Source organism: Brassica oleracea, chromosome C4, assembly GCF_000695525.1.
Source record: "Brassica oleracea var. oleracea cultivar TO1000 chromosome C4, BOL, whole genome shotgun sequence".
NCBI classification, from domain to species: domain Eukaryota; kingdom Viridiplantae; phylum Streptophyta; class Magnoliopsida; order Brassicales; family Brassicaceae; genus Brassica; species Brassica oleracea.
The window spans coordinates 40,780,513-40,787,721 of NC_027751.1; the positions used below are offsets into that span (position 1 = coordinate 40,780,513).

Consider the following 7,209-nt stretch of genomic DNA (forward strand, 5'->3'; position numbering starts at 1 on the left):
GTAACCATCATGTACTATGAAAAAACATATTGTATGTTTTATAAAGTCTATTTCATAAATTTTTGGTATTTGGACAACAAAATTTCGTTGCAACAAAACTTTATAACCAATTATCCGCGCGTAGCGCGGACAACGACCTAGTTGTATTAAAACTGAAATACAAAACAACACTTGTCTAGTTTTAAAAGGTTTATTACATATTTTTATTTTTTTAACTATTTCATTAATGCATTTTCTAAATAATTCGACAACATTTATTACAAAGTATTGAACATAATTAACTTATTTTAAGTGTTTTATTACATTTTTTACATTTTTTTAATCTTTTTAACTATTTTATTAATTTTCTTTACCATAATAATTCAACATTTATTTTAAATCTTAACCATAATAATTCGACATATTTGAATGAAATTGTTCTATTTGTGACAAGAATTTAAAACGGTTATCAAAGAGCTTTTTAATTTGTTTACAGAATCAGTTTTGCATGCGTATTCGGATACCCGTTCGGATACATGTTGTTTTCTTCGGGTATCTTTTTTTTTTTGAAATTAGACTACACTGGGATATTATAAATTTTGTGTGTATTTCAAGTCGGATTCTTCCAGATCTGGGTATGTTTGGTTCTCATATGTAAAAGCCTAAAAATATCCTAATAACCTATATATTTAGAAATAAACCTCAATGCTTTCACTTCTAGAGACGATAGCACCAGACGATGAAGAGGATGCTGTGTAACCAATAGCAAATGCGAATTCGGCTTGATTCTAAGGTGAATGCCGGAAGATAAGAGAGAAGAGTGCGACGACGATGAATTGAAACCGACTGATTTTGACCATCATGTACTATGAAAAAACATATTGTATGTTTTATAAAGTCTATTTCATAAATTTTTGGTATTTGGACAACAAAATTTCGTTGCAACAAAACTTTATAACCAATTATCCGCGCGTAGCGCGGACAACGACCTAGTTGTATTAAAACTGAAATACAAAACAACACTTGTCTAGTTTTAAAAGGTTTATTACATATTTTTATTTTTTTAACTATTTCATTAATGCATTTTCTAAATAATTCGACAACATTTATTACAAAGTATTGAACATCATTAACTTATTTTAAGTGTTTTATTACATTTTTTACATTTTTTTAATCTTTTTAACTATTTTATTAATTTTCTTTACCATAATAATTCAACATTTATTTTAAATCTTAACCATAATAATTCGACATATTTGAATGAAATTGTTCTATTTGTGACAAGAATTTAAAACGGTTATCAAAGAGCTTTTTAATTTGTTTACAGAATCAGTTTTGCATGCGTATTCGGATACCCGTTCTGATACATGTTGTTTTCTTCGGTTATTTTTTTTTTTGAAATTAGACTACACTGGGATATTATAAATTTTGTGTGTATTTCAAGTCGGATTCTTCCAGATCTGGGTATGTTTGGTTCTCATATGTAAAAGCCTAAAAATATCCTAATAACCTATATATTTAGAAATGACATTAAATAATTTATGAAAGTTTATCCAAAAAAAAAATTTATGAAAAAATCAAAATCAAAATCTGCTCCCGGGTCAAGAAGGTAAAGCTCTAGTTTCACTAAAACACGTTGCCTGACCTTCTACGTTTTTCCGTTAACAGAGAGTCAGAGACTACCACGACCTCTCTCTGTACATATACGATCATATAATGTTGAATTCTCATTTCCTAAGTGTTACTTTGATTGAACTAACACTCTCAATTTTTTTTAAGTTGTTTTTATCTAATTTGCAGTGGAAATTAATATTTTTCTTGTGCCAAATACTGATATGGGTAATACTACTTGAGGATTTAAGTGTTAGTGAGTACACTTTTTTGGTAAAAGTTAGTGAGTACACTTTCATGGGTTTTTATGTGATTTTTCCATTGATATTACCTTACAGTTAAATAAATAAAGCCAACTTCGGTCTTCAGCCAAATGATTTTTTTTTTTTTTGAACAAATTCAGCCAAATGAATAAAAGCCAACTCTATGGGTATATTCAACGAAGACTTTGACTTTCACTTGTGATACAACTAAAAATAACCTGTAGGAATCTATTATATTAAAACTGAAATACAAAACAACATTTGTCGTCTAGTTTTAAAAGGTTTATTACCTATTTTTATTTTTTAACTATTTCATTTAATGTATTTTCTAAATAATTCAACAACATTTATTACAAAGTATTGAACATCATTAACTTATTTTAAGTGTTTTATTACATTTTTTACATTTTTTTAATCTTTTTAACTATTTTATTAATTTTCTTTACCATAATAATTCAACATTTATTTTAAATCTTAACCATAATAATTCGACATATTTGAATGAAATTGTTCTATTTGTGACAAGAATTTAAAACGGTTATCAAAGAGCTTTTTAATTTGTTTACAGAATCAGTTTTGCATGCGTATTCGGATACCCGTTCTGATACATGTTGTTTTCTTCGGTTATTTTTTTTTTTGAAATTAGACTACACTGGGATATTATAAATTTTGTGTGTATTTCAAGTCGGATTCTTCCAGATCTGGGTATGTTTGGTTCTCATATGTAAAAGCCTAAAAATATCCTAATAACCTATATATTTAGAAATGACATTAAATAATTTATGAAAGTTTATCCAAAAAAAAAATTTATGAAAAAATCAAAATCAAAATCTGCTCCCGGGTCAAGAAGGTAAAGCTCTAGTTTCACTAAAACACGTTGCCTGACCTTCTACGTTTTTCCGTTAACAGAGAGTCAGAGACTACCACGACCTCTCTCTGTACATATACGATCATATAATTCTTATTTCCGAAGAGTTACTTGCATTGAACTCACACTCCCAAAAAAAATTTGAAGTTGTATTTATTTGACTTTTATCTAATTTGCAATGGAAATTAATATTTTCTTGTGCCAAGTACTGATATGGGTAATACTACTGTTGGGGCAGCTACATGGATGCAAAAGCTGCAGTGAGATAGAACGGAACGCTTTGTTGGAGCTCAATAAATACGTTATCTCAAGGAGTGACGAGTCGTACCTGGACTATGTTCTGCCTTCGTGGACGAAGGACACAAAGAGCGATTGCTGCCGGTGGAAGGGCGTTGAGTGCAATCGTACAAGCAGTCGGGTCATTGGGATTTCCATTGGTGAGGTGAACTTCAAAGAGAGGACTCCCCATCCCTTTGAAGAGGTTAAAAGTCTGAACTTATCTGGGAAAGGACACAAGAACAAATTCAATGGCTTTTTTGATGATGTTGAAGGTACCACAGTTTACACAGTGTTAGTTTAACGTTTTCATCTCTAATTCAAGACATTTTATTTTGCTTTAGAAATCTAGAATTCTTCTCATTAGTGAGAAGTGCTTTCTTTGTTCTAATTCTTGAAAGTCAATACCCTTTAAAACTAGTTTTTTTAAGATTTATCCCTGCATCAAAAGATGTAACTAGTTGATGTCTATACCATGTAATACAAAATCAGATTTTCATCTGAAGTCCACACAGTTCAACTCTCCTAATTCCATGGTCTTGTAATATATACTAGAAGTAATAAAACTGAAGTTTGATAAAGTGATTAGAAGATTAAATTTTTTGTTTTGCAGGTTATAAAAGCTTAAGGAGATTAAGAAACTTGGAGATTCTGGATCTCTCTTCAAACTTTTTCAACAACAGCATCTTTCCCTTTCTTAATGCTGCTACATCACTTACAACTCTGTTTCTTCGGGATAACAAAATGGATGGCCCTTTGCCTACTAAATGTGTGTGTTTTCTAGCATCTTTCCCTTTCTTAATCCCTACAATAATTCCTAGATTCTATTGGACTCCCTTTCAGATCTAAAAGAGTTGGCGAACTTGGAACTGCTTGATCTGAGTTGGAGCAACTTTAACGGCTCCATGTCTGGTACCATTTTTGTCAATTGTCTTCAGAGTATAACAAAAAGATTAACATATCCAAATAAATAATAAGTGTCTCTCTTGTGGCAGATGTTACTCACCTGAAAAATCTGAAAGCCCTGGATCTAAGTTTTAATGATTTATCTAGCTCAATTGAATTGCAAGGCAAGCTTGCTTTTCTTAACTTTTTTTCTTAAAAATAGAATACATTTTATTCATAATTCGAAAGTGATTATATTTCTTGGTACAATATTTTGGCCTTTATTTTATTTCAGAACTTAAGAATTGGACTAACATGGAAGTCCTGGGTCTTGCTAAAAATAATTTCAGCGGACTTATACCAACAGAAGGTGACCTGTGTTTGCTTTACTACCTCCAAAACTATTTACGTCAAAAGCAAAAAATTTACGTATGAGATGACATGCGCGTCTCAAGAATTCTAGAGAGGAATACAACCAAGCTTATTGTTCTCATTATCTTGTTTTTGTTTTCTTTTCCAAACTCTCTTTTTGCAGTAGTCTGTGACATGAAGAATCTGCGGGAGCTCGATCTCAGTCAAAATAATTTTATAGGCCAGCTTCCTCCCTGTTTAAATGCCTCGAACAAGCTACGGGTTCTTGATCTCTCATCCAACCATTTAAGTGGAAATCTTCCATCTACTTTCAGTAGCCTTGAGTCCCTTGAGTATCTATCATTGTTAGATAACAATTTCACAGGCTTGTTCTCGCTTAATCCACTCACCAACCTCACAAAGCTCAAGGTCTTCAAACTCTCATCAACCTCTGATATGGTACGTGTAGAGACAGAGCGTAGCTGGCAGCCAAAATTCAAACTGGATGTTGTTGTACTACGGTTTTGCAGCTTAGAGAAGATCCCTTCATTTCTCGTGTACCAGAAAAACTTGCGTCTGATTGATCTATCCAACAATAGATTATCCGGAAACATTCCCACCTGGATTCTTGAGAATAATCTAGAACTACAAGTCCTACGGTTGCAGAATAATTCGTTCACTAACTTTCGGATGCCTACAATAGTGCATAGTTTGCAGGTCTTGGATTTTTCATCAAACGATATTAGGCTGTTCCCCGATAATATTGGTAGAAATGGATGGCTCCAGGAATGGGTTCCAAGGGAAGTTTCCATCATCTATGGGTGAGATGAAGAACATTTCATCGCTGGACCTATCTTATAACAACTTCTCAGGGAAGATACCTATAAGCTTTTTCAAAGGCTGTTCTTCACTATCCATCCTGAAAATCTCTAACAACAAATTGAGAGGCCATTTTCTTCTCAAGGGACTAGGCTTCACTTCGTTGACAGTGTTGAGAATCCAGAACAACTTATTTACGGGGAGGATCGGAGCCGGTTTGCTTAGCTCTAGTATGCTGTCATATATTGACATGTCCGACAACCGTCTGACAGGTTATATCCCAAATTGGATATCTAAGTTACAATATTTGAATTGTTTCTTGGTAGCAAACAATTTCTTAAAAGGTACAATACCACCTTCTTTGGTGGTCCTGTTTTCTGGACCCCTACCGTCATATGTTAGTTATTCTGTGAAACATTTGTTCCTCCACAACAACAATTTCACAGGGCCTATTCCAGAGACATTGTTGAGAAATGTGGAGATACTTGATTTGCGGAACAATCAACTCTCTGGAATTATCCCAGAATTTGTCAATATCCAGAAAATAAGTATTCTTTTGTTGAAGGGAAACAATTTAACAGGCTCTATTCCAAGGCAGCTGTGTGATTTGAGCAACATCAGGCTTTTAGATCTTTCAGATAACAAGCTCAGTGGTTTCATACCTCCATGCCTCTATAATTTATCATTTGGAATGGGAGGAGGAGAGGCGTAAATTTCAGTTACTTTTCTATCAAGAGGTTCTTAAGTTGGAATTTTACAAATCTACGTTTGTGGTAGAGGAGCTCGAGTCATTCTACATTATCTATCAGACAATTGAAATCCAATTTGCAGCAAAGCAAAGTTATGATACTTATGCTGGAGTGTCTATGTTCACTGAAGGAATACTTGGTTACATGTATGGGATGGATCTGTCAAACAATCAGTTAAGAGGTATTATCCCAACAGAGCTTGGGAATCTCTCAAAACTACGAGCGCTAAATTTATCTCACAATTTATTGTCGGGTTCCATACCATCAAGCTTCTCCAATCTCAAGGATATTGAAAGCCTTGATCTTTCTTACAACGTGTTACATGGAAGCATTCCTTACCAGCTAGCCAACCTTACTTCTCTTGCCGTCTTCAACGTGTCTTACAACAATTTATCAGGAATCATTCTTCAAGGAAATCAATTTAGCACCTTCAAGGAGAACAGCTACTTAGGTAATCCTCTTCTTTGTGGACTACCAACAAGTAAAAGTTGCGAGGCTAAGAAAAGCTCAGAGGAAGCTCATAATGGAGAAGAAGTAAAAAACGATGAAGCTGCCTTTGACATGTTGTTTTTCTATTATAGCACCGCCTCAACTTATGTGACCGCATTGATTGGCATTGTTGTACTTATGTGCTTGGATTGTCCTTGGAGTCGAGCGTGGTTTTGCATTGTTGATGCTTTCATCGCCTTCGCAAAAAATATTTTTGCTTAATTACCTTTCAGCTCTGTTTTTGAATATTTATATCCATTTAAAAGCTTAAGTCTACTGTATTTATGCAAGTATATGTGCTTTGGATTCCTATCCCAAAGCTTGAATAAAAACATTTGTTTATGAAAAAGATCTTTACGAGGCTTAACTTTTTATCTTATTTTTAGTGTCAATACATGGGTCTTAAACCACACAAACCATATGGTTGGTAATTGTCTGTCGACTTGACTTTGTTAACTTAACATAATTCGTGGTGTATGTTTATGTATATATATATATGAGTGTTTCGCTACGCATATGTCATACGATTGTGAGTGTTTGATTTGACTCAACCCATATTCTGGTGTATATACACGTCTTGAACGACACATAAATCACATGCTTACGAGTGTTTCCAACAAAGACATTGACTTATAGATCGATTAAAAATAAAGAACATTGACTTGCCTTGTCATGCCATTAAAAGTAAATGATAGTGAACACTTATCTGTTTTTCAAAAAAAAAAATGAGCACTTATCTAACGCATGTCATATGACTTTTAAGTGCTTCTAAGATCAGAGACTTCAACTATTACTATATGCAACAATTTTTCGTCGAATTCTTATAACCCTGTAGGTATTGAAGCGAACTACAATCCAAATTCCTTTGGATTTTAATTATTTGTTTTTTATCTTATTTTCAATGAACGAGAGCATTTTC

The 7,209-nt window shown here is 33.2% G+C and overlaps 1 pseudogene; it reads left to right on the forward strand.

Annotated features, from left to right (window-relative positions):
* Window positions 1-2,899: 2,899 nt before the first annotated feature.
* Window positions 2,900-6,512, forward strand: LOC106341114 (annotated as a pseudogene).
* The last annotated feature ends 697 nt before the right edge of the window (window positions 6,513-7,209 follow it).